The sequence below is a fragment of the Pectinophora gossypiella genome, chromosome 22 (assembly GCF_024362695.1).
Source record: "Pectinophora gossypiella chromosome 22, ilPecGoss1.1, whole genome shotgun sequence".
NCBI lineage: Eukaryota > Metazoa > Arthropoda > Insecta > Lepidoptera > Gelechiidae > Pectinophora > Pectinophora gossypiella.
The window spans coordinates 10,882,270-10,909,083 of NC_065425.1; the positions used below are offsets into that span (position 1 = coordinate 10,882,270).

A 26,814-nucleotide genomic window follows, 5' to 3' on the forward strand; every position below is an offset into this window, starting at 1 on the left:
GACTGAAGGTGCAGTATAATGACGCTTTTAGGGTGCTCTTCTGCCTGCCTCGGTGGTGCAGCGCGTCGCAGATGTTCGCGGAGGCTGGCGTCGCTGCGCTGGATGCACTGATACGGCATCGTGTAGCTCGTTTTAGGAACGCGATGTTTATGTCATGTAACAAGTTAGTCGCGGCTGTTTGTACGCACTGTGTGGGGTTAATTGCGCATTGGACAAAGCTACTTAGAGCTGTAGCCTAGTATTTAATGTTTTAATTGCATTTGTACTCTGTATGGAACCATGATTTCTGCAATAAAGACAATTTATTTATTTATTTATTATAAAATATAAAAACCTACGCATCTCGATATGATAAGATAAATATACTTCATTGAGCACAAATACCACAAGATACAGAAAATAAGAAAAATATTCGATAGACGCAACTACCACGGGATTTGGATGGTGCGAGCCAGAAGCTAAAAAACGTTTAGTAGCTAATTTGAGCCATGCAGTCTTTTATTATTATGTATGTCGCATATTTTTTATGTATTGAGTTGCGATTGATAAACTCATCATCATCACTAATATAAGAGCCACGCTCTTGTTGGTGTAGCATTTACCATGCTACTTTTTAGGGAAAAATATGGCAGTGATTTCCCTCTTGACTTCCACCCCGTAGTACTCTGTCTGACGCCAGTGTCATGGCGCCCAGAGAAGACAATTTCAAAGCCGTACTAGGACTTCTGTCCTCAGGCTCTGAATATTACTGACAGTTACTGCTGCCCTCTATCAGGTTCCAGGTTACAGTGCCAGTGACTCGCCTTTTCCGTCCTGCATTGCCGGTCCGATGGATCCCATCTCCGCGTCTGCAACCGTTGAGGTCTTCACCTGTATACCTGAGCTAAGGTTCTACGTTATACCTCGTAGGTCTGGGTCCCTATCCGAACTCAGCCACCATCTCGCTCTGGCCTATTGAAGCGGCAAGGACGCGCCGAACAGGAATTGCCCCAATAGAGGGCAGAGAAGATGACTCCTTCCCCCGTGAGGTTAATGATCTTGTATGAAACCAAAACCAAAGGGAAACCCACAAGGCAATGAACTCACCCTGTAATAAAGTCAAGTATCAGCGGAACTTGCTCGTTGACGTGGGCAAGGTGGACACCTATTGTTTCGGAGACAAGCATTGTGATTGTGACGTGACCGAAGATGACTCGACATTAGTTTTGGATGTTGTGACGTGGCCATTAACTAACCCGCGACTTCGTCCGTTTCATAGAAACTTTACCACCCCTCCGCAAAACTTCGTGGCCCAGCATCACGAGGAGCAGCATGACCTCTATGTGCGTACGGTCACGAGCATTAATATGTATACACTTTGGTACCATGTCACATTAACATTTTGACAAATTGAACTGTAAGTCTCAGTAAATGTCAAATATGATAGTGCGACAGAGTCCTAAAGTGGATACATTATATTGCTCATGACTGTACTGGCGATGCACCGCTGCGCTGCGATACGACGCGCTAAGCTGCGAGGCATCTCAAGGCGCAGCGCTGCGTGGTGCAACGTATTCTGAATACTCAAAGTCAGAATCAACGTAATTATCATGGATAAACTTGTTGAAGGTCAATGTAACATTTTTGAATTTGGGTTGTTCTTCTTTTTTATCGACAATGATCTGTCCTTCGTTCTGCTTCTGATAAGTTATGTTTTAGAATTTTATTTCATGTTTTGCTTGTCCAAAAATATAGTTATCTTATTATACTCAAAATACAAGCAAAATACTAATCGGTTCCTCAATTAGTTATTAACGTAGCTTGATCGTTTTTCACAAAATTATGTGACAGAGTGGTAAATTGAAATGCTGTCTCCGATGAAAAGGGCCACTTTGTCACAATATTTTTTGGAATGCGCCTGCAAAGAAAAGTATGTTACCAAGATAAAGAGAACCACTAAATAGTCCTCTACAGACACATCTTTATATGATGTTTTAAAATATTTATTGTCGTTATAATTTTAAAGATGTTAAATCCGATAAATCGAGAAAATGTCTTTTTATTGTCGATAAAAAAGAAGAACGACCCATTTACGTCATTTCGCAAAATGTTATGGCTGAGGAGAAGAAATGACAAGAAACTGCAACAGCAACACATCTTTTAAAAACCAATGAGGGTATACATTATAATTTATTTAATAACTAGAGGAACACATTCAATACCAGACATTTTTATCATTTAGGTAGTTATTAATCTTATAATAAGCTTTTTTACACAAAGTAAGCCTCAAATTTAAATTATTATCTGGTATTTTATGACCACAAAAAAAGTTTTCATCTCGAGCTCCTCCGTGCTTCGGAAGGCACGTTAAGCCGTTGGTCCCGGCTGCATTAGCAGTCGTTAATAACCACCAATCAGCACTGGGTCCGCGTGGTGGTTTAAGGCCCGATCTCCCTATCCATCCATAGGGAAGGCCCGTGCTCCAGCACTGGGGACGTTTATGGGCTGATGATGTTGTTGAGCTATCATAGTTATCTGTGAGTGGGGTTGAACCGGCGACAGCGGTTTTCATACAAAATGCGCGTTAGGACCTTTCCTACCTCTTTCTTCTATTCCATGGTCTAAAAACGCACCAAGACACACTCATCTGGCCATCTTATGTATATAAGCAGAGTTAATATAATAAAGCCTATAAGGGCTGAAAGCCTAGTTAACAGTTAACAGTATAAAAACACTTCAGTAAGCTATCTCAAATTGGACAGCCTCTTTATGTTTGTAAGTTAATTTTAAACGGAAAATTGATAACGTATTTTTAGCAGAAACGACCCCGTGGTCTAGATGTTGAGCGTTAGGCTCACGATCCGGAGGTCCTGGGTTCGATTCCCGGTGGAGACATATCACAAAGATGACTTTGGGGTCCCTAGTTTGGTTTGGACATTACAGGCTGATCACCTGATTGTCCGAAAGTAAGATGATCCGTGCTTCGGAAGGCACGTTAAGCCGTTGGTCCCGGTTACTACTTACTGATGTAAGTAAGTAAGTAGTTGTTACATGAGCCATATCATGCTTTTTGGCGGCTCAATAGTAACCCTGATACCAGGGTTGATGAGGTTGGTACTCCACCTCACAACCCACACGATAGAAGAAGCAGGAAATAAACGTTTATTATGATTTTTATCGATATTAGTTCTGCATACATAAACTCACGCTTGGTACAAGTTCGGTACCGGGATTCGAACCAACGCTCCTCATCTGAGAAGCTAACCACAAAACCACAATGACAAAAAATAAATTATAAACCTACTTCTTCTTCTATCGTGTGGGTTGTGAGGTGAATTACCAACCCCATCTACACTGGTGTCAAGGTTATTACTGAGCCGCCATACGCCCCTGACATGACTCATGTAACGACGACATACTTACATCAGTAAGTAATAACCGGGACCAACGACTTAACATGCCTTCCGAAGCACGGATCTTTTTACTTTTTGGATAATCAGGTGATCAGCCTGTAATGTCCTAATTCAAATTCAAATTCAAAATTCAAAAATATCTTTATTCAGTAGGTAACATAGTTACACTTTGAATCGTCAATTTTTACATAACGAACGTCTCATCCGCCTAAAACTACTGCAGCTTCTCACAACCTGTATAGCCGGGGAAAAGAAGCTGCAAGAAAAACCTCGGCACAGGGCCCTAGACGTTCTTTTAAAAAAAATAAAAATAAACATAAAATATTGATATACAATTGAGTAATTTAGCTGCCTAATATCAGTTCTCAGACAGTTAATCCCATGCATTCATATCTTCTAAATAATCACTAACTTTATAATAACCTTTTTTGTAAAGTTTTTGTTTAACTACTTTCTTAAAACAGTTGAAAGGCAAATTCTGAATGTCAATGGGAATCTTATTGTAAAAACGTATACATTGCCCCTTAAAAGATTTAGTAATCTTATGTAATCGACTGACTTGTAAAGCAAGTTTATTTTTATTCCGGGTATTAACAATGTGCCGATCGCTATTTTTTGCAAATAATCCTATATGTTTTTTTACATATATTAAGTTTTCAAAGATATATTGTGATGCCATAGTTAAAATATTAATTTCTTTAAATTTATTTCTAAGTGACATCTTGGGTCCCAATTCGTAATCAAACTAGGGATCACAAAGTGATTATTGTGATTTGTCGCCACCTGGAATCGAACCCGGGACCTAAGGATCGTGAGCACAACGCTCAACCACTGGACCACGGAGGCCGTTTGGAAGTAAAACGATACGATGTAACGACTACATACTTACATCAGTAAGTAATAACCGGGACCAACGGCCTTACAAACCTACTTAATTAAAAAGACTCAAAACATGATAGAAAATTGTAATCCTAATTAAAAACGCTCAAAACATGATAGATGATCATCACAGACTCACGTTTACCCTATCTATCAATCAATAAGGGACAAAAAGGCGGGAATTCTCGACGAAAGCTGAACGGGACATTTTTTTAAGTTGGCAACCCACAAGTTCGACGTGTACAAATGGCGAGTTGAGAAATGGCGTAGCGTTTGTTTTGGCTGTAATAAATGGAGTATGGAACAGAGTCTTCCGCTATCGACTGTTAATTAAGTCCAGGGGGCCTCCGATTGAACTGTTGCAAGTCTTAAACAATTAATTATGTTCGGCGTTGAAAAGCAGGAATTTCGTGTTGGACGCTTTTAGAGATTTTCTCTCAAAGTGAATAACCAATACAATGATACATAGCATCTCTTAAGGTACAGTCTGCTTCTCTCGTGTGGGTTGTGAGGTGGATTACCAACCTCATCAACCCTGGTGTCAGGGTTAATATTAAGCCCCCAAAGGACCCTGACACAACTCATGTAACGTCGTGAGGAAACAAATGTCGTGAGGAAATAAATGAAAACATCGTGAGGAAACCCTCATTCCCGAGAAATACATCTTCGGAGGTATTTGACCCAACCTGTATTGGGCTGGTTTTTTTTCCCCTTGGGTCGATAGCAATAAGCACTGAATGCGGGAAATCGTCGACCACGCCGGCGGGGTCGGTATCGGGGTATTTAGAAGAGATGACCTTTCTAAAGAACAGATTTTGAAAAGTGTCAGAGTTTGACGTTAATTGCTCCTCTGCTGGAAGACGACAAAGGGACAGCGTCCTCGAACATGATGGATCATCAGTAAGAGCAATAGGCTGATATCCTATCATCATACGGTTTATCATTATCCACCTTAGGACTATGTATCAAAAGTGGCTGCAAATAGTTTCTTGATTATTTGTAGTTCTGCCTCGTTCGGGGAATACGGGCGTGAGATTATGTATGTATGTAATTATCTAGAAGAGAAGTAGTTAATTCGTTGTAAATAACTTAAAACAACTTACCTGAGGGAAGGTTTAATTTTGTACCTGAAACAGTAGAATAACATTTAGGTAAGAAGAATAACAAGTCTTCAACTTAATTTAAGTTAGATGAGTAGGTATTGAAAAGGATCAAACGATTTTAAAAAGCTAATAAATTAAAAATTTAAAAAACCCACGACCAAAAAAAGTACTCAATTATTATGACAAAAGGTTAAAAATGCTAAACATCCCTAAAAAAAGCAAAAAATAACTTATCCCACATATGCTTGCAAGCAAACTGAGCGTGTTACATTCCTATCACACTTAACAAACGACCTGATGACCTTGATGACCTGAACCGATTTCCACCAAACATAGCTAAGAACACTCTCGACTGATATACCTTTCAAACAAAAAAAACCGCATTAAAATCGGATCATCCGTTTGAGAGCTACGATGCCACAGACAGACACATACACATTTACACACACACACACACACACACACACACACGTCAAACTTATAACACCACGTCGTTTTTGCGTCGGGGGTTAAAAAGGAACGTCCGTACAACATGTAATTGCTTATTCATTAAACTATAATGCCTTACGAGGTGGACAGAGATCCAATTCACATTTCACATGGTCCGCTTACCTAACGTGAAAATTTGACAGGTCCGACTTTACAGAAGCGACTGCCTGTCCTTCCTTCCAACCCGCGAAGGGAAAACCAGCCCATTACAGGTTAGGTCACATAACTTAAAAAATGCATTTCTCGGGAATGTGGGTTTCACGACGTTTTCCTTCACCGTTGATCACTTGATAATCATTTATGATCCAACCATGAATTCGAAAACAAATTGAACAATCATTGGTTTAAGCCTGTGCTGGATTTGAACCGACCTCTAAGAGGCAAGCGTTGTATCAAATGGGCTACCACGGGTTAAAAAGAACATAATACTAATATAAATTGAGGAGCTCGGTGGCGCAGCGGTAAACGCGCTCGGTCTGCGATTGTTGAAGTTAAGCAACTTTCGCAAAGGCCGGTCATAGGATGGGTGACGACAAAAAAAAGTTTTCATCTCGAGCTCCTCCGTGCTTCGGAAGGCACGTTAAGCCGTTGGTCCTGGCTGCATTAGCAGTCGTTAATAACCACCAATCCGCACTGAGCCCGCGTGATGGTTTAAGGCCCGATCTCCCTATCCATCCATAGGGAAGGCCCGTGCCCTAGCAGTGGGGACGTTAATGGGCTGATGATGATGATGACTAATAGAACAGTAACTCTCCGCCCCGCACTAATTCGTATTACCACCTTTTTCATTGGTAGCAATTGACGATGACCCAAAACCAGGAATAAAAAACTTACATACATTAAGATCACGCCTATTTCCCATTGGAGTGGGTAGAGACCACGAAATTACCACTTTGTGATCGTCACACCACTTTCGCAAATTAAGAAAAAAATGAAAAACGGTATAAAGAATGTTGAGCCAAGAGTTAAAACACTGGAGATCCAGAAAGAGCTAAGTAATTTATCCGCAAGAGAATTATTTAATGCATCCTCCATTGTGCTACTTTTTCTTTCAGTTTTCTGAAGATTTAAAATGAGTCTCGAATCCCGGGGCTTTTATTAGCTAAGGATACTGACTGCATTTTTAAAATACACCCGAGAAATGTTTGTCCGGGAATCGGGTGGATTTAATATTTGTAAGAGCGCGCCGGTTCGAATCCCGGTGCAGGACTTTCACCAAGGAGTTATTAATTTATCTTTAAGTGTAGTTTTTACTAATAATGTTGGCTCGACTTGTAGACGGCGATACTGCTCACTGCCTATCACGTTGGTCTAACAGAAAGCTCGGTACATACATACATACATAAACTCACGCCCGTAATCCCTAATGGGGTGGGCAGAGCCACAAGTATTCAAAGACAACTTGCAGCCACTGTTGATACGAAGTCCAAAGATGGATATGATGAACCTTATGGTGATAAGGGATCAGCCTATCGCCCATAACATTAGTCCATCATGTTAGAGGACACAATCCCTCTGTCGGTTTTTACGACATGCCCGGGAAGAGAAGCAGCTGAACGTGTTCTATGTTTTTTATATGCTCCCAGAACAGCATAGAAGCAAAAAAAAGCTCATAGAAAGCATAGAAAGCTCGGTCTTCTTCTTCTTCTATCGTGTGGATTGTGAGGTGGAGTACCAACCTCATCAACCCTGGTGTCAGGGTTACTATTGAGCCGCCAAAGGCTCCTGACATGGCTCATGTAACGCGCGCTTACTTACGTCAGTAAGTAGTAACCGGGACCAACGGCTGACGGACAATCTGGTGATCAGCCTGTAAAGTATGTAAACAGGAGATCTTAAGTGCAACCAGTTAATTAATTACATTGCAAGAAACTGAGTGGACTTTTGCAGCTTAACGTACATCCATCGCAAGATGAACTACGCACCCACACCTCAACGACTTTTCTGTTAAACTAGCGTGATAGGTGAGCCGTATCGCCGTCTAGAGTAGCCGAGCCAATCGTGTTACTGAGAAAGCATAATAAACCTGACGCTAGGGTTGATGAGGTTGCTAATATGCTTGAAAAGAAGAGCAGGGAAATAGTTTTCAATAAATAAAACCCAAAGCAAAATGCCCTCTCTAAAGCTTGCATCAGTGTAGTTATAACATAACTGTGTATACGCGGCAGTTTGACACAGTTTAATTAACTACAGAATGTCCGACGCCCGGTCTCAGTTTAGCCATAATTATAGCGCAGTTACAATGTTGTATCTACTAAAATAATCATAGTTTAACTGGGAGGTAATTTTCCCTTACATGCACATACGTACACAAGATCACGCCTATTCCCCTTTGGGGTAGGCAGAGACTACGGAATTCGACTTACTACTATCCTGACAGAACAGTTTCGCTTTATTCATTCTCAGTAAAGTCTTAAAAAGCAAATAAAATATGAAGAAGTCAGTTATTAACATAAGGTAAGATAAATATACTCAATCGAACACAAAGTACAGAAAATGGCAAAATATAAGAAATTCACACCAGGCGGCCTTATTACCCTTGTAGCAATTTATTTCAGGTTTAAATTTCTCGCTGCTCATCTAAAAAATCTTGCCTGGAAGAAATTGCTGCAAGAGCTGAGGCTGTTGATCCAGCTGTTGGTTTTCCTATAAATAAATAATATTTTTTCCATTTTCTGTACTTTGTAGTTAACCTGTACAGGCGATGAAAAGTGGCCCCAAAATACCTCTGAACAAGGGCCCTAGAACTTTCAAATCAAGGAATCGAACGATTCCGAGATTGCGGAATTGTAGCGTTGACAGCGACTTTCCGAACGGCGACTCGCGCTACGGCGACTCTCTTTACGGCGAGTGGCCTTATTTTCCCTTTACGTCGAGCGAGTTTTGACGTTATTGTACAGTTATGGTAAAAACTGTTTTGCTGTTTTCTTATAATTTTCAGTTCGTTGTTTTTATATAAGTAGTAGTATTAAACCTATTCTTTTTATTTATGATTTGGTTTAAATAGACAAATACTTACAATTAATTTTCCTCTTATTATTTTCCTAGCTACTTACCTTTTAAGAAACATAATAATTATAGGTACTTATGTGGAGAAAATGGCTGCAACTAATGAAACTCCATTTTGATATAATAATATATTTTTATAAACATTGTTTTAAAAAGACCTATACCTTCTTTATATTGTGAAATAATACAATAGTTCTACGGTAGAACTGATCAGTTAGAACTACAGGGAATAAAGGACATAACATAGCATCACGTCTGTATCCTCGAAGGGGTAGAATATTGAAAAAAAAATTAAGTACATTTATCATGTAAATACAGGCTGGCGCAAACATAGGCCTCGTTAAGTTAAATTCTGCTTTAAAAATCTTGTAATGGATATTTCGAAGGATGAAACTTCCTGCGTAGCCTCTGTGTGGGGATGAGCCCATCCTACCTCTAGGACGCCGTCGGCAGGGCATTGAGAAAGGGTTGTTCCCAGGGCATAGGTGTTAGTTGCCGAACTTAGAGAATAAAAGGGATCTTAATAGAGTGCAAAAAAATAGAGAGTAGGATTGGGCGCCTTGAACATGATACTCTCCTATTGCAAGCAAAGCAAAGGGGATGGAATTAAAAATTTCACTTTTAAAAAATGTATATTAACATTACTTCTTCTTATACAGCAAAGAGTTTAGCATGTCTAGGTTATTTCATGATAACACAAATTTAGGAATAATCCTGTTATTACAATCAAGCAAAGCTTAGTCAAACCACTTAAACGCTAAAGTTTCACCCAAAAAGTGATATATTAAGTGCCTGGACGGCAGGTCTTAGGCAAAATCATGAAGCAAACCGCTGGATAGCAGGTCCTATACGAAAAGCATGATGTAGATGTAGAAGACAATTACTCCGAGTGTAAGCACAACATTATCTTAATGGGGAACTCCCCAGGTAGCCCTTGAAGATAGACATCCAAGTTGGACTTTGAACCCTGCAACAAAACGACATATTACAGGTCTGCCTACCCCGTTAAGACGCGGAAACATAGGTAAACCACATTACGTGTGACGGTATAACAGCATAATCGATAGTCAATGTACTAAGCCAATGATTTTTAGGTGGTTTTACAGTTATTATTATTCTGAGGGTTTTACACTGAAAGAAAGATAGTGAGATTAAGCCATTGTCATGGACATGTGGAACTTATTTTAGCCAAAGTTCAGAGATAATAATCACAAAAAAACTCACCAAAAGATTTTAACATCATTTCAACATCATCAAAGAGTAAAACTACGTTGACGTGGCACACCACTTTAAAAATAAGGCATGCAAAGGGAGCTTAACCCATACAGCCTAGTCTTTGGTCATCTTAATCTTTTTTAAGTTGCCATCGTCATTCGATAAATGTTAATTTGATACAACTTTTTCCAAGCGCGGAGGCACACACTCGCATGCGATTACCGGGTGAGAGCCTTCAGCGCTCCCCATTTGTCCGGCCAAGTAGTTAATGCCATCTGCGGCAAATCTACAATAAGTCACGTCAAAAAAAAACTCGCATGCGATTCAGCCTTGTCGGAAGTCTAAAAACAGGTGTTACAAGAATACCAAACATAACTATTATGTTTAAGTAGGTACCATGATTATAATCATTAAACCCGTTGCCTGAATAATATAAAATGAATTTTGATTTAGATAAGTAATACCTAATAAGTACCTAAAATATTTGTCCCTGGCTCCAAACGCGTGGAGAGTGTTTTCTATAGGTAGTACTATTTTATTAGTTATTGCTGTGCTGTAACGTAACACACAATCAAACTCACATTCGAATTTATTCTGTTCTATTTATTAGTTAGGATCAAATAAAATTGAACAATTTTAATAAATTATCATAGCATGTAATCTTCTTTCAATCTAATTTACAGTTTTTGGTATGTATGTTTTGACTGTTTAGTATATTATAAGTAATAAAATTACAAATAATAAATAATGTTCCTGTCATGTCAAGCATTTGTCATGTCTATTGTTATTTTTATAGAATAAATTTCAATTTCATTGTAAAAATTCAATAAAAGTATCAAAAAATTGTGAAACAAGGATGAAACAAAGTACTCCTATTGTGTGGTTATCAGTGTTTGGAATTATTCGTTGATAAATTTTGCCAAATAATCAAGAAAAAGAATGGTCGATACTGGACTGGTCGAGTTACCTATATGCTAAGGTTGGACGAAATTCATTGAACGTTACTCTCTGATGTGAAAGTCACCAGTTTTTCAAAAAGTTGGAAGACAACGAATGCATCCGTTTACCAATTTCAGAGTTGAAGGAAAGGTTTGTCAATAAGGTAATTCGGCTATACTTACCTTTGCTATTAAAATATATATTATGTAAATACCTAGGTATCCACTTTATTTATTTTTACATAATAATACTCGAATAATCGAAATAATCGAATCATTGCTGCTTATCATCGTTATGTATCTTAAAGAGTGTCACTCTTCCCTGGGAACAGAAGTTGCTATTGATCTGTTAAAAGCCACCAAGATTGCTCATGATCCAACTGAGTGCGAACTTACTTGTATGCTGAGGTGGTGAGGTGAAAAGTCTTAGTCCGGGATAAGAATTTAGGCAATGCCTGAGAGTAACCACGTGGGCGCAGGAAGATGTTGAAGCGATAGCAGGCCGGAGTGGACCTATCTATAGCAGCAAGCGCCTAACAAGTACGGTAAAGCTACGGCTGCTTGAAAGTACATCAGGTGGGATTCATCTATTTTTACGTTTATAAGTAATTGACGAGGTGATCCTCTCCCAGCGAACCCGCTGCAGAGTTCATAGGTTCTTCGAGTACTAGAGAGATAATGAGAATACGCCACACAGTGTACGAGAAGAACACGAAAGGACGTCGAAGCTTATGTGTGTGCGCCTGTTCTAGAATTATTAAAAATATAAACGTTATATATATAAATAAGAGTCTATTGATGACAATGTGTTTTATTAATTTAAACCTCTCCACATCGGTTCTTAAAAGTTATCACATCATCATCCATCATTGCTGCTACTAAAACTATCATTTATATATTAATTGATAAACTTAATTATATCCTATACCTAACAGCATAAAGTTCTAGCTACGCAATAAGGCCGCTTTTGTAACAACTATTACTCTGAGATTGTTTAAATAATGTGTTTCTTCAGTATCCAATAAGCACTTTGTATTGTATTGATGACAGACTTAAATGAGGTTGGGCCGGACATGCTTGTCGCATGCACGCTGAGCGGTACGCACGGATCGTCACGCGTTGTGTCTTATGATGGCGCAACGACATGGACGCTTGCCGGAGGGACTGGCTGGAATGCGCTCAGGATCGCGATGATGGGAAGAGGAAGAGGAGGCCTTTGCTCAGCAGTCGGATCTTGTAGGCTAGATTAGACAAGATTGTATTGATAATTGAGAGTAGGTGCCAGTAACCAGCCATCCGAAAAGATATAAGTATATATTAAAAAAAATATCGACATAAGATGTAAGTATATATACCTAGTAGCTTTGTATCACATATTTACTCCCAAAGATTACTGCATTTATAAAACAGGCTGGAAGGTTTTCAATATTATGAAACAAAAATGAACCAAAAATGCAATTATTTCAGTGGAAAAAATATATTGTATGTAGCGTGATTAAAATTGTGTTTTGAACTGTACATGTAAATGACAGATGTGATGTCAAGCAGTCGCCGTTCCGGGAATCGCTGTCCACGCTACAATTCAATATTTCAATCAACGAATTATGGCGTCGACAGCAAGCCCCCGTCTCTGTTGGTAGGACGTAATTAATAATAGGGTGTACATTTCATATGTAAGGCTGCCGTCAGACGGGCTGCACCGCTAGAACCGCACGCAGTTGGTCAGCAACCGCACGCAGTTCGTCAGCAACCGCACGCAGTTGGTCAGCAACCGCACGCAGTTCGTCAGCAACCACACGCAGTTGGGTCAGCAACCGCGCGCAGTCGCTTTATAGACCTACATGCAGTTACGTACGATCGACTACACGCAGTCGTGACAAAAAATTCGATCGACTACAATCTTGTACAGTCGATATTGACTGTGCGTGAAATCAATATCACGGTTATATTCACTCAATATAGACTGAACAAGTCTGGCAGTAGACCGCTCTCTCTCTCTATTTAAGAGCTGCGCTCTTGTCGGTGGAGTAATCGCCATTCCTGTGTTAGGCAGTAGACCACATGAAATCTATAATCACGACTGTATGAGTCGAACGTGCATTCAGTTGAATATAGCGACTGCGTGCGGTTGCTGATTCGACTGCGCGCAGTTGCTGATTCAACAGCGCGCAATTGCTGATTCGACAGCGCGCAGTTGCTGATTCGTCCGCGTGCCGTTTCTGATTCGACAGCGTGCAGTTGTTAAGTAATTTGACTACGCGCAGTTGCTGGTTCGACAGCGCGCAGTTGTTGATTCGACTGCGCACAGTTGCTGATTCAATAGCGCGCAATTGCTGATTCAATAGCGCGCAATTGCTGATTCGCTGCGCGCAGTTGCTGATTCGACAGCGCGCAGTTGCTGATCCGACTGCGTGGAATTGCTGATTCTACAGCGCGCAGTTTCTGATTCTACAGCGCGGAGTTGCTGATTCGACTGCACGCAGTTGCGGGTTCAACAGCGCGCAGTTGCTGATTCGACTGCGTGCAGTTGCTAATTTGACTGCGCGCAGTTGCTAATTCGACAGGATGCAGTTGCTGATTCGATCGCGTGTCGTTGCTGATTCGACTGGAGAATTCGACTACGTACAGCCACGGTCCGTTTGATGGCAGCCTAAAGGTCCCATAATTCCACATTCCCACAATGCCCATATCAGTGAGAGTGCATGAGTGAGTGAGGGTGCTATTGTCTGGGATCCCATTACGGACACTTGACGGTGATCTACAAAGCATCTATTTACGGTATCGTGTGATCTAAATTAGTATTGTCATAGACATTGATATTCTGGTTATTGACGTCATTACAAGGGTAGCCAGTTATTTAGAGAGGTTATTATGTAGGTGCCTTCAGAGGTAATGGGTTTACACCGTGAAGATTATAACAGAGTCAGTAGTTAACACGTTCAGAAGTGCTTAGATTATTTCGGGACTAAACTAAAATAAACTGGGATGGGACCGCGAAAAATGGAAAGAGGAAGGGGAAGCCTTTGCCCAGCAGTGGGATCTTGTAGGCTAGATTAGATTAGAAACTAAAATCCTCCTCTAACATGATGGACTAATGTTATGGGCGATAGGCTGATCCCTTATCACCATAAGGTTCATCATATCCAGCTTAAGACATCGTATCAACAGTGGCTGCAAGTTGTCTTTGATTACTTGTGGCTCTGCCCACCCCATTAGGGATAACGGGCATGAGTTTATGTATGTATGTATGTAGAAACTAAAATAAAATTTTTACTTACAACGTTCAATATTCAATTCAATTCCATATTCTTTATTTGCATACTATGATAGTGTACAAGTTTGTAAGTTACATATGAGTTTCACATCATAGACCCTTGCGGGCACAACAAAATAGAAGTTTAAAAGAGAGAAGGAAGCTTTTCAAATTGTAACATCAGTATCATTAAGGTATTCACTAGTGCTGTAGTAACATTTATTAATTAGAAGTTCTTTTATTTTTTTAATAAAGATTTTGTCAGTTTTTTCTTCTTTTTATATGTTAGGCAGTTTATTATAAATTTTGATGGACATCGTTCACACAAAAGAAAACACTTCTACCAAACCACAGTGGAGCAGCGTGGTGGAGCATGGTCCATAGCCCCTGCGGTTGATTGAGGGAAGGCCTGTGCCCAAATCAAATCAAATACACTTCTTTCCACAGAACTTAGTTTTAACAACCAGACAAAACACATAAATAGAGTACCTACAATTTAGGCGGCCTTATTGCTCTAGAGAAGTTTCTTCTAGGGAGAACATACACACAACATATGTCCCAATAGTAGGATATACACATGCTGTTTATGTTTTGTTAGAAGGATGTACATTGATTACATTGGAGATATCCTAATAAGACAATCAACAAAATGTATGAACGAAAAAAATCGATTTTCATAGAGAGTATAATTTTTATAGTATACTAGAAATGTATGAATGGACGCTATATACAAATCGCTCGCCTCAAGCAATGATTTTCGAATTCATGTTTGGATAATAAAATGATAAAACGGACTCGACGGTGGAGAAGACATCGTGAGAAAATTCGCGAAAAATGCGTTTCGTAGGTATGTGACCACCGGTATTCCTTTCGCGGGTCGGACGGTCAGAGAGGAAGTCGCTTTTGTATAAAACCGGACCTGTCAAATCTACAGGTTAGGTCTGCGGATCCTGTGAAAACGGGATAACGCTAGGGAGATGGTGTTAAGCACTAACGTAATTGGGTCGTGTACTAGGTTTAAAATAAATTACGAAATTCTAATTACTAAATAAACACAGATCTAAAACTAACGGAAAACGTTTTCTTTTCTATTCAACTTATTTGTGAATTTTAATCAAGAAAAACGTGATGATAAGTCCGACATTTTGTCACGTTTTTCTATGACGTCACAGTGTGCTTTTTCATATAAATTCCATAGTAATTTTGTGTTTTGACGTTTAGTAAATATCCTTATTCAAGACTTGTTTTCCTTTACAACGTCAACAAAAATGCTGCTTAAAAACTTCTAATCAGAATTTCAATGCTGAAGCAATTGAGTCTCGTAGACCGCTACCAATTTGAGGAAACATTGAGAAAAACGCATTATGCACTCCGGCTTTTGTGAGATGCCAGAGACGGAATTGGGTTTGAGGCCCCTTGGGCGGTCTGGTCTACCTTCTTTCGTCGTTCTTTCATTATACAACAAAAATACCAGGAAATAGAAATACTCTTTATTTGCTTTTGAAAATCATTAATAGATGGATGCTCATAAAAGTCTCTCCTTATCAGCTATCAACAATAGCATGCAAATATTGTTAAGTACATAAACATTTCCAATAGAGATGCCTCATAAAGAATGTCATCACTGTAACATCTTCAACTTAATATTATAAAGTTTGTACGTACTCGTACCAACAAAAAAATGAATAATAATAAGAATAAAATGAAGCAAATAACCATTACCACTGACATTCTATAAACAAATAGACTCACAATCGCCGAGTTTTACTAAGCGCCCGAACCGTGTTGTAAATTATGTAGATAGTATATTGTATAAGACTGGTTGTCTATTTGTTGTACGAGGTCTATGTACATAAGATTTGATAATATGATATTAATAAGAAATATGGTTATCAATGGAGATTACTTACTTCCTAAAAACAAATTCTCAAACATAATGTCATATCAAATGTAATGTAGCAAGAAGAAAGCTAATATACTCTTCTTCTATCCTGTGGGGTGTGAGGTGGATTGCCAACCTCATAAAACCTGATGTCAAGGTTACTATTGAGCCACCAAAGGCCCCCTGACATGCGTCATGTAACGACTAAGTACCTACTTACATCACCTGATTGCCTAGAAGTAAGATGATCCGTGCTTAGGAAGGCACGTCAAGCCGTTGGTCCCGGTTACTACTTACTGATGTAAGTACGTAGTCGTTACTTGAGGGGGCCTTTGGCGGCTCAATAATAACCCTGACACCAGGGTTGATGAGGTCATCCACCTCTCAACCCACGCGATAGAAGAGGAGATATTGTATGTCTGTTATATATAACACTGTGCCTATGAGACATTGTGTTTGTATAGCAAGACGCTATCGATTCGACCTTTTCATCTCGAGATGAGAGTTTTTTAATTGGAAGTTCGCGTTTGACTACAACAAACAACTGTACAGTCATGAGCAATATAATGTACCCAATTTAGGACTCTGTCGCACTAACATATTTGACATTTAGTGAGACTTACAGTTCGATTTGTCAAAAAAGTTAATGTGACATGGTACCAAAGTGTATACATATTAATGCTCGTAACCGTACACATAAATGTTACTGTAAATAGCTTCTGATACTTTTTCAAAAATGTAAAAAGAAGAAGAAGAAAAAAGAAGGGGAAGAGTAGGTTGTGGTAGAGCTGAAAGGACGTACATTGATCAAATTGGAGATGTCCTTAGAAAAGGTTCAGTTTTATCTACTATACGTATAGAATTTATGAAAAAAGCCCTCTGTGAGGTGAGCATATTTAATCCATAAGATAACTGCATTTATAAAACAGGCTGGAAAGTTTCCAAAAATATTATGAAACAAATATGAACCAAAAATGCAATTATTTCAGTGGAAAAAAAAATATCGTATGTAGCGTGATTAAAATTGTGTTTTGAACTGTACATGTAAATGACAGACGTGATGTGAAGCAGTCGCCGTTCGGGGAGCCGCTGTCGATGACACTAATCACTCGTGATATAATGCTGGACCATTAATTACGTATTTCTTGTTTTCAATTACTTAATGAATAAGTTAAAAAAATAATCTAGTCTCATCTAGCCTACAAGATCAAACTTCTGGGCAAAGGCCTCCGCTAATTCGGAAAAAGGAAATGTTTCATAATTCGTAATCATTTATTCGCAACAAAAATGGTATAATTAATATTGGTGTAATTTCTCGTCAGTTTTAGAAGTGTATATACAGGGTGTTAGTGATATCGTAACGAATACTCAGGGGGATGATTCAGGCCATGATTCTGAGTTAATATCAAGTGGAATTTTTCGTCGCAAAATTCATGATTTTTTTTAGTTTTTTTTTAATTATTTTCAATTTTTTACTTTTGCGATGAAAAATTCTACTTGATATTAACTCAGAATAATCAGCTGAATCATCCCCCTCAGTATTCGTTACGATGTCACTTACACCCCACACAAGTACATACGGTAGCCATACAAGTAGGTATGGGTGTTAGTGACACCGTAACAAATACTGAGGGGGATGGTTCAGACCATGATTCTGAGTTGATATCAAGTGGAATTTTCAGTCTGAATATTCCTGAAATTTTTTGTGTTTTTTTTTAATTATTTTCAATTCCATACTTTTGCGACGGAAAATTCCACTTAATATCATCTCAGAATCATGGCCTCGATCACCCCTCAAAGTTTTCGTTACGATGTCACTAACACCCTGTATATAATAGTATATATAACATAAAAAAAAATAAGAATTAAGATTATTAAATATAGCATCGATCGCCACCGACTCGCAAAGATGAAGAAGTTCTTCAATTCAAAAAGTGTTTTGTATATTTTAGTCTAGTGAGCTTCAAAACCCGAACAATATTGCCCTATTTTGGCCCCCTAACTCCGACCTCACTTTCGGAAAAGGAACAATGAGAATTGTATCAAAATTGGATTTGGTAAAGAAAAGAATAGGCAATAAGACAGTGAAGACTGGCGGCTTTTCTTTTATACAAAAGTCCGAGCGGTTTGTGTCTTTGACAGCTAAACTGTCTGGCCGGATCTGGATGCACACAGAGCACTGAATGTAATCAGGCTCAACTAGCTACTAGAGGTGACAGACGTTGAAAATTATAGAGAACGTACGCCGTCAAATTCAAAATCAAATATACTTTGTTACACCAAAATAACACGAAATAAACAGTTGAAAATAAAATACTTAAATAGCGAAAACATAACTAAAATAAATAGTGAAATAGGTAGTTAGCCATCGTAATTGACGCATGCTTAATGTCACTACATTATTGAATTCACCAAAGCTGCTTATCAGCATGCATTGGAGTAAAAGGAAACTACAACATACATATAACTCACGTCTTTATTCCATCGGGGTAAGCAGAGACTATGGAATTGGAATCCAAGAGACTGTGTACAGTCATGTCATAAAAAGAGAAAAAGAAGATCTATCCAGAAGTGTATTTAGAGTCCGTGCTCTATGGTCGGCCCATCCTATATTCTATCCTCTACGGAAATGCGAGAAGAATAAAGTTGAAATGCAGTCACTGAGACACGAAGTCTGTGCGTTTTACCAAATATGAAACTAGAATTTAAAACCGAAATATGAAACCAGTGAAAAATTGGCGGGGACACAGTGATCTAATGTCGTACTGGTTTGAGAGGGTTGTGGCATATGAAATATCAAATCAATTTATTTGCGAGAACACATAAAATACAAAAAGGTGGTAAGATCTAAATATATAAAAGGAGAAACTGACTGACTGACATATCAACGCACAGCCTTAACGGCTAAACGTAGGTACTTGAAATTTGGAAGGGACGTAGCTTAGGTGCCGTAGAGGTGCACTAAGAGAGGAATTCCCGAAATTCCCACGGGAACGGGAATAAGCGGGAAAATCCTTTTGTATGAAAAATCTAAGCCACTTAAGTTAGACGCTTACACACACAAAGATCTCTATAACACGCCACGCGGACGAAGTCGCGGGCAAAAGCTAGTAATTCACATAAAAAAATTGTGATGTGTTCGGCCTGCATGCAGGCGTACAAATATTAAAAAAATAAATAAAGAATGGTTCATTGACGATTATTGAAAATTATACTAATTACAAAATTTAATCACATTTTCGGAGGAAGGTGGATTTTTCCATTGCAAAAGTATAGAATTAAAAATAATTTAAATAAACTAAAAAATCATAAATTTTGCGACAGTAAATTCTACTTGATACTTGATATTAACTCAGAATCATGGTCTGAATTATCCCCCTTAGTATTGGTTACAATGTCACTAACACCCTATAATTGCATGTTTTTTTAAAATCTACTGACACTGTTAAACTAGTTCGTCTAACCAATCATGTGGAGAGAATTAAATAAAAAAAAACCTTACTTACTGTTTCTCCCCGCTAATTAGAAGCATAAGAAAAACGCGCTACTCTTAAATAAAACATCAAAGCTAAGGAAAAGCAGCGGACCTAACATAGAACCCTGAAGCACACATACATAACCATACATAAACCAACTAATAATAGCCACGGCCTCCGTGGTCCAGTGGTTGAGCGTTGGACTCACGATACGGAGGTCCCGGGTTCGAATCCCGGTGGAGATATATCACAAAAATCACTTTGTGATCCTTAGTTTGGTAGTCCCTAGTTGTCTGAAAGTAAGACGATCCGTGCTTCGAAAGGCACGTTAAGCCGTTAGTCCCGGTTACTGTTTCCGTGAGTAATCGTTACATGAGCCATGTCACCTTTGGCGGCTCAATAATAACCTTGACACACGATAAGAAGAAAATAGCCACTGCGGTCGTGTCGTACACCGGCTTGCTTCTCAAACGGGGAGCGCCAGTTCGAATCCCGGTACCGGAGTTTGCACCAATTAGTTATTAATTTATCTTAAGTGCAGTTTTCACAGACACAGTTGGCTCGAACATCTTCTTCTGTCGTGTGGGTTGTGAGGTGGAGTACCAACCTCATCAACCCTGATGTCGGGGTTACTATTGAGCCGCCAAAGGCTCCTGACATGGCTCATGTAACGACTACTTACTTACATCAGTAAGGAGTAACCGGGACCAGCGGCTTAACGTGCCTTCCGAAGCACCGAATCACGGAAACACGGCTCGAACATTATAGACGGCGAGGAGGTGTGTCAGGTGGGATTCCATGATCTCTGCCCACCCCAACGGGAAATAGACGTGATCTTATGTACAGATTCTGAAGCACACTTAAAATACGATCATCACTCGCGTCCTAGTTTTTCCCTCAGCATTCCTTAGCAGGCAACTGAGAAAGTATGCGGCTTTAAGCTATGCAAGACTATTAATTACCACCCGGTCTATCTATCCACAATAAGGCCGGGTTTCCACTTACGCGGAGGTGGGCGGAGAAGAGCGGAGATGTGCGGATTTGACCAATCACACCGTTCGAGAGAGCGAAAAACTGTCACTCTCTCCCTCACGGTGATTGGTCGATTCCTGCACATCTCCGCACAGCTCCGCGTCAATGGAAACGCAGCCTAAGGCGCTGTCTCCACGAGCGAGAGAATCGCAGCGATATTATTGTCGTGGCACGTATTTCTATACATTCTCCTTGGAGCCGTCTCCACACGGCGATATTATCAATCCCCTGGTAGTTGCGGCTTCCGGACACTAAACAGTATAGAAATAAATTAAACAAACCAGTAAGTAGACTTGAACTTGTCACAAAAAAATCGTTCATCATGTGTATTTGGTTGTACAATAAACTCCCGGAGTCATTTACAACTATGAATATGAACAAATTTAGAACTGCACTTAAGACATGGCTTGCACATAAATGTTTTTATGATGTCAAAGAATTTTTGAAAGAACTGAGACTATTTATTTCGCTCTCGTCTGGCACATAACTGAATTCTTTTAACAAATAATAGCACAACGCGTCCTCAAGGAAACGCGGCGATTCCGTTACCAGTCGTCGCGGACACGCTGCAATTCCGTTACGACTCGCAACGATACGCGGTGGAATTATCGCTCGTTCGTGGAGATTCTCCGACGATAAAAGGGCGGATTCGTTGTTGTTGTTGTTCGTCGTTTTTGTTCGTTCGATCTTTCGCTCGTGCAGACAGCGCCTAAGAGACTTTCCACGTTCCCCAAAAAATATATAGAGTACAATGTTGCCTTCGTTTAACCTTCTAATTTCATGGATGACGGAGATGCTAATTTTGTCTTTGTTTTTGGGGTATGAATGACGATCGTTATTATTATGATCAAAATAAAAAGCACTCTAAGTAGCCACATAATTATAAATATACATATCTGATATTTTTAAAGGTATGCCTCTGACATTACTATTGTGTACAGTTACTTTTTACTAAACGTCAAAACATGTTTTTTGTATGAAAAAGCAACCTGTGACGTCATAGAAACACGTGACAAAATGTCGAACTTATTATTCATTTTTGTTTATTAAAATTCAGAAATAAGTTCAATAGCAAATTGTTTTTTTTTTTTTTGTTGGCACATTTAGATGTGTCTTTATTTAGTAATCAGAATTTTATAATTTATGTTTGACCTGGGAAACTGCCGAAATCACGTTAAAAATCAGCGCCATCTTGAATTTTTTGAGGTACAGTCATGAGCAATATAATGTACCCACTTTAGGACTCTGTCGCACTAACATATTTGACATTTAGTGAGACTTACAGTTCAATCTGTCAAAAAAGTTAATGTGACATGGTACCAAAGTGTATCATATTAATGCTCGTGACCGTACGAACACTGGAAAGTCGCTCATTTCCAGTAACTTTGATGGAATATTTCCAATAAGCTAAATACGGCGCAACCAGTTTCTGTAGAGTTGGGATTTCATTAGCGCTCAAGTGAAATGGAGTGTAGGCCGAGTTCTTGCGGTCTAGTGGCCGGTATAGACTTTTAGGTTAGGTTGTACGATATTTTTAGTTGAAATAGACTGAAATTTGAAATAACTGTACATTTCTCTGGTGTTAATCTTGTAGTAGTTGTAGTTAGGCCGGCAGACATTTACCAAATTGGAGATTTTCTTAGAAAAGGTTTAGTACGATCTACTCTGTACCGGCGTGCGTGTATTGTAGTGTAATACAGTGTATTAGAAGAGAACAGAGAACATGTCATACCAATAATATTTCAAAATGTTTGACTCATGTTCGCAAACAAACATTTCATAACATTAGTCCTAATCTGAAAGCTCGTGCAACTATAATTATCATCAACAATTCATACATTTCACTTCCTGGATCTATACAAAACTGGATATTATGCGAACTAACGCGAAAGTAACTCAGTCTATCTGTCCTATTCGTTATCTTTCATGATTTATTCCCGCTACTTTATGTGTGTTACATAACTTTTTCCAGTATCTAAAGGTTGCCTGGAAGAGATTACCGCATGAGCAATAAGGCCGCCTATTGTGCATAACTCCAAATTTTCTTATCTCCTATACTTGGATTTTAAAGGGATTGTCGGCGTTACGACCTTAAATCTTATCCCTTATATAAGGAGATGGATAAAAATTAAGTCCCACGGACATAGCCCCGGGTGAAAAGCTTGTATAGTATGGTAAATACATAGATACTATCCAGTAACGTACCTGATACCAAACATATACATAATATATATCTTATCCCTTATATATGGAGATGGAAAAAAATTAAGTGCCCACGGACATAGCCCCGGGTGAAAAGCTTGTATTGTATAGTACATACATACATACTATCCAGTAACGTACCTGATACCAAACACACACATATATATCTTATCCCTTATATAAGGGGATGGATAAAAATTAAGTTCCCACGGACATAGCCCCGGGTGAAAAGCTTGTATAGTATGGTAAATACATAGATACTATCCAGTAACGTACCTGATACCAAACACACATATATATTATCTTATCCAGTATGGTAAATACATAGATACTATCCAGTAACGTACCAGATACCAAACACACACATATATACCTTATCCCTTATATAAGGGGATGGATAAAAATTAAGTTCCCACGGACATAGCCCCGGGTGAAAAGCTTGTATAGTCTGGTAAATACATAGATACTATCCAGTAACGTTCCTGATACCAAACATATATATATTATACATTATATCTTATCCCTTATCTAAGGGGATGGATAAAAATTAAGTCCCACGGACATAGCCCCGGGTGAAAAGCTTGTATTGTATGGTACATACATGCACACTATGCAATAACGTACCAGATACCAAACACCACACATTTCAACTTCTCTTTATGTGCCAAAAACAATATGCCAGTCAATATTACCAACATCAATTTTAGATCAAGTTAATACGACTCTGTGTATTAATATTATAAATGTACCGACTTCGGTTTTGACCGACTGTAAATTATGAAGAACATATTCATAACATCAGCAATTTTGTTATTGTTATCGACAAAAATAGTTATCAATTATGTTTGGCCAATGTTCGTACATGTATTATGGCAACGTTTATTAACACTTTCAAGGATATTCAAAATTCAAAAGTATCTTTATTCAGTAGGTAACATAGTTACACTTTGAATCGTCAATTTTTACGTAACGAACGTCTCATCCGTCTAAAACTACTGCAGCTTCTCACAACCTGTATAGCCGGGGGAAAAGAAGCTGCAAGAAAAACTCCGGCACAGGGCCCTATACGTTCTTTAAAAAAAAATACAATTGAGTAATTTAGCTGCCTAATATCAAGATAGAACGTCTAATGACGTTTAAATCCCAAGGTGTCATATTACCTATTATGAACCATCAATGACCAACAATGTCCGTGAAAGGGTTACATGCGACATCGGTACCTAGTCTCTCTCTTTATTATCGTCATTTCTCTCTTCTCTCCGCCAAAACCTTTACCTCCTGATACGACGAACCTGCCCCTTCTCTTGTATTTGTTTCATAAAATGTTCCCTAGGTCTACCTCTTCCTCTCTTTCCTTAAATTTTTCCTTCTATGATGTTTGTTATAACTGAATCGTGTCGTATCAGGTGGCCAATCATATTTCCTCTCCGGTTCTCTATAGTTTTTATTAAGATTATTTTCCTCTTCTACTCTTTCCAGCACTTTTTCATTTCACACCATTTCTCTGTCTCTCTGTGTCGTTGGTTGTGCCTGAGGTTTGGGATTCGAACTCACAGTGAGAGTAAAGAGTTCTTCCAGTTGGGCTATCACACGGCTCAAACGCGAATGTACTTACCGAGTCATATTATCAATTTTGTCACACATCTAACATTTGATATCCCCAAGAACTCAACCGTAAAATGGAAAATGCCACACGCAATATACTTTTAAAACATCAGACAAACGATTAACATAACACGACTATATCCCGTTGGGGGTAGTCAGAGATAAACGCATCGCAAGATTAACTAAGTACGTTCTCTCTCTCTCTCTCTATTTAAGAGCTGCGCTCTTGTCGGTGGAGTAATCGCCATTCCTCTCTTCTTCCCGCCAAAACCTTCACCTCCCGATACGACACGACCTGCACCTTCTCTTCTATTTGTTTCTTTTGTTTTGTTTTGTAAGTACGGTCACGAGTACTAATATGTACACTTTGAAACCTTGTCACATTAACTTTTTTCGCCAAATTAAACCGTAAGTCTCATTAAATCTCAAATATGATAGTGCGACAGGGTTCTAAAGTGACTGTACCCACGCTTCACCGAGCTTTCTGTTACACCAACGTGGCAGGTGAGCCGTATCGCCGTCTGTAATGGTCGAGCCAGCTGTGTTATTTAATAACTCATTCGTGCAAGTCCGCTACCGGGGACCGAACGGCGCTCCCCATTGGAGAAACAAACAGCTGAACCACAGGACTACCAAACATATATAATACATAACATAAACAGCCTATATACGTCCCACTGCTGGGCACAGGCCTCCTCTCAATCAACCGGAGAGGGTATGGAGCATACTCCACCACGCTGTTCCACTGCGGGTTAGTAGAGGTGTTTTTACGGCTAATAGCCGGGACCAACGGCTTACCGTGCCCTCCGAAGCACGGAATCTACTTTGTTTGCAACAACCATTGAGCCAAACCATTCTTAATTAAAAAAGAAAAATATTATTTATATGGTAACATTCGTTCCAACCATTCACTCTCTCTTCATTTTAAAATTATATCGAATCAACACGTTCTCTGTAATATCTCTTTTGAAAAAAATTAATAAACCGTGAAATTGCCGTCACAAACTCTTTTATTTATGTCTTTCCTAGACAACTTACTTTTTCGGACAATCAGGTGATTCAAGCCTGAAAATGTCCTTACCAAACAAAGGACAGTCTCACAAAGTGATTTCGACAATGTACCCATCGGGAATCAAACCCGGACCTCCAGATCGTGAGCCTAACGCTCTTACCACTAGACCACGGAGGCTGTTAGAGTGGGAGTGGGGGCACTGCCAAAACAAAGGAGTAATTTCCTACACATTCCAAGAAAAAATCTTTTCAGGAAAAATAAAGAGTAAAAGAATTTCAGTTTTTATCTAAACATTGCCGATACTAGAAAGAAAAAGGTTCGCAAAGGTTCTAAACTTATTTAGGTCTAACAAGGCATGATTAAAAAAGTTTAGAAGAAACTGCGAAACAAATTACTCTATAAGTATAAGAGCATGTACTTGTATACATAAGCTTCTATTGTCAATATTTTTCAAGCACGTATTATCGTTATCTTTGTTTGCACAGGGCCGGTGCAAGGACGGCGACACGATGAAAAACTAGCGCACATAGAGGGTGTTAGGCCAGCCGCGCACTACGACTTTTTCGCCGCACACCTACAAGAACATAAATTTTATAATTATGACAACTAATGGTTCATAATTTCACCACTGTTTACAAATAATTCGCTGGGCTCAGTGACTGCACTTTTGCTCTTTGATTGTACGTTGACCAAATTGGAGATGTCCTTAGAAAAGGTTCAGTGCGATCTACTCTGAACCGACGCGCGTGTATGAAACGATTGATGAATGTGGAGGAAGCAAGAGAAGTGAGAATGGAATTCCATAGCCTCTGCTTACCCCGGTGGGAAATATGCGTGAGTTTATGTGTGTATATTCGCGGCGTTCCGTGCGGCGTAAATGTGGACTAGTGGAGTACAAAGTTGAAGTATGATATTTGTTCATACTTAGACCAACGTGGACGAAGGAACTTCTATTTCGTGGCCAGCACTAATGCTGAAGAGTGACTCCCTTTTTCTCTACCTTAATAAGTCCCTGTAACGAAAGCCTATTTATCTTTTGATACAGAGGAAACTTGGCGTACGGAATGAATATCTTACTCTTATAGTATAATACTAGCTTTTTCCCGCGGCTTCGTACGCGTTAAATTCGGGGTAATACTCATTTTTAGCTTCTCATCTTGAAAACTGCAAAAAGTCCCATATAAAATTTCACCCCTTCCTTGAGGGGTTGATGGCAGATTTCCAAAATAAAATGATGCTCAATTTTTGTGTTACTCACAAATAGTCCGCATACCAATTTTTAGCTTTCTACCTTGAAAATTACGGAATGCTTAGCAACTCTTCAAAA

The 26,814-nt window shown here is 39.1% G+C and overlaps 1 protein-coding gene across 3 annotated transcripts in view; it reads right to left on the minus strand.

Annotated features, from left to right (window-relative positions):
- Window positions 1-26,814, minus strand: part of LOC126377061 (alpha-2Db adrenergic receptor) — a 595,604-nt gene that overhangs the window by 541,492 nt on the left and 27,298 nt on the right. For 2 of the 3 annotated variants that reach the window (XM_050024692.1, XM_050024693.1), the window contains exon 2: window positions 5,375-5,398. The exons of the other annotated variant lie outside the window; for it this stretch is intronic. The gene's annotated coding sequence lies outside the window, so the exon portion shown is untranslated. The remainder of the gene's footprint in view (window positions 1-5,374; window positions 5,399-26,814) is intronic. 3 annotated transcript variants of the gene reach the window in all.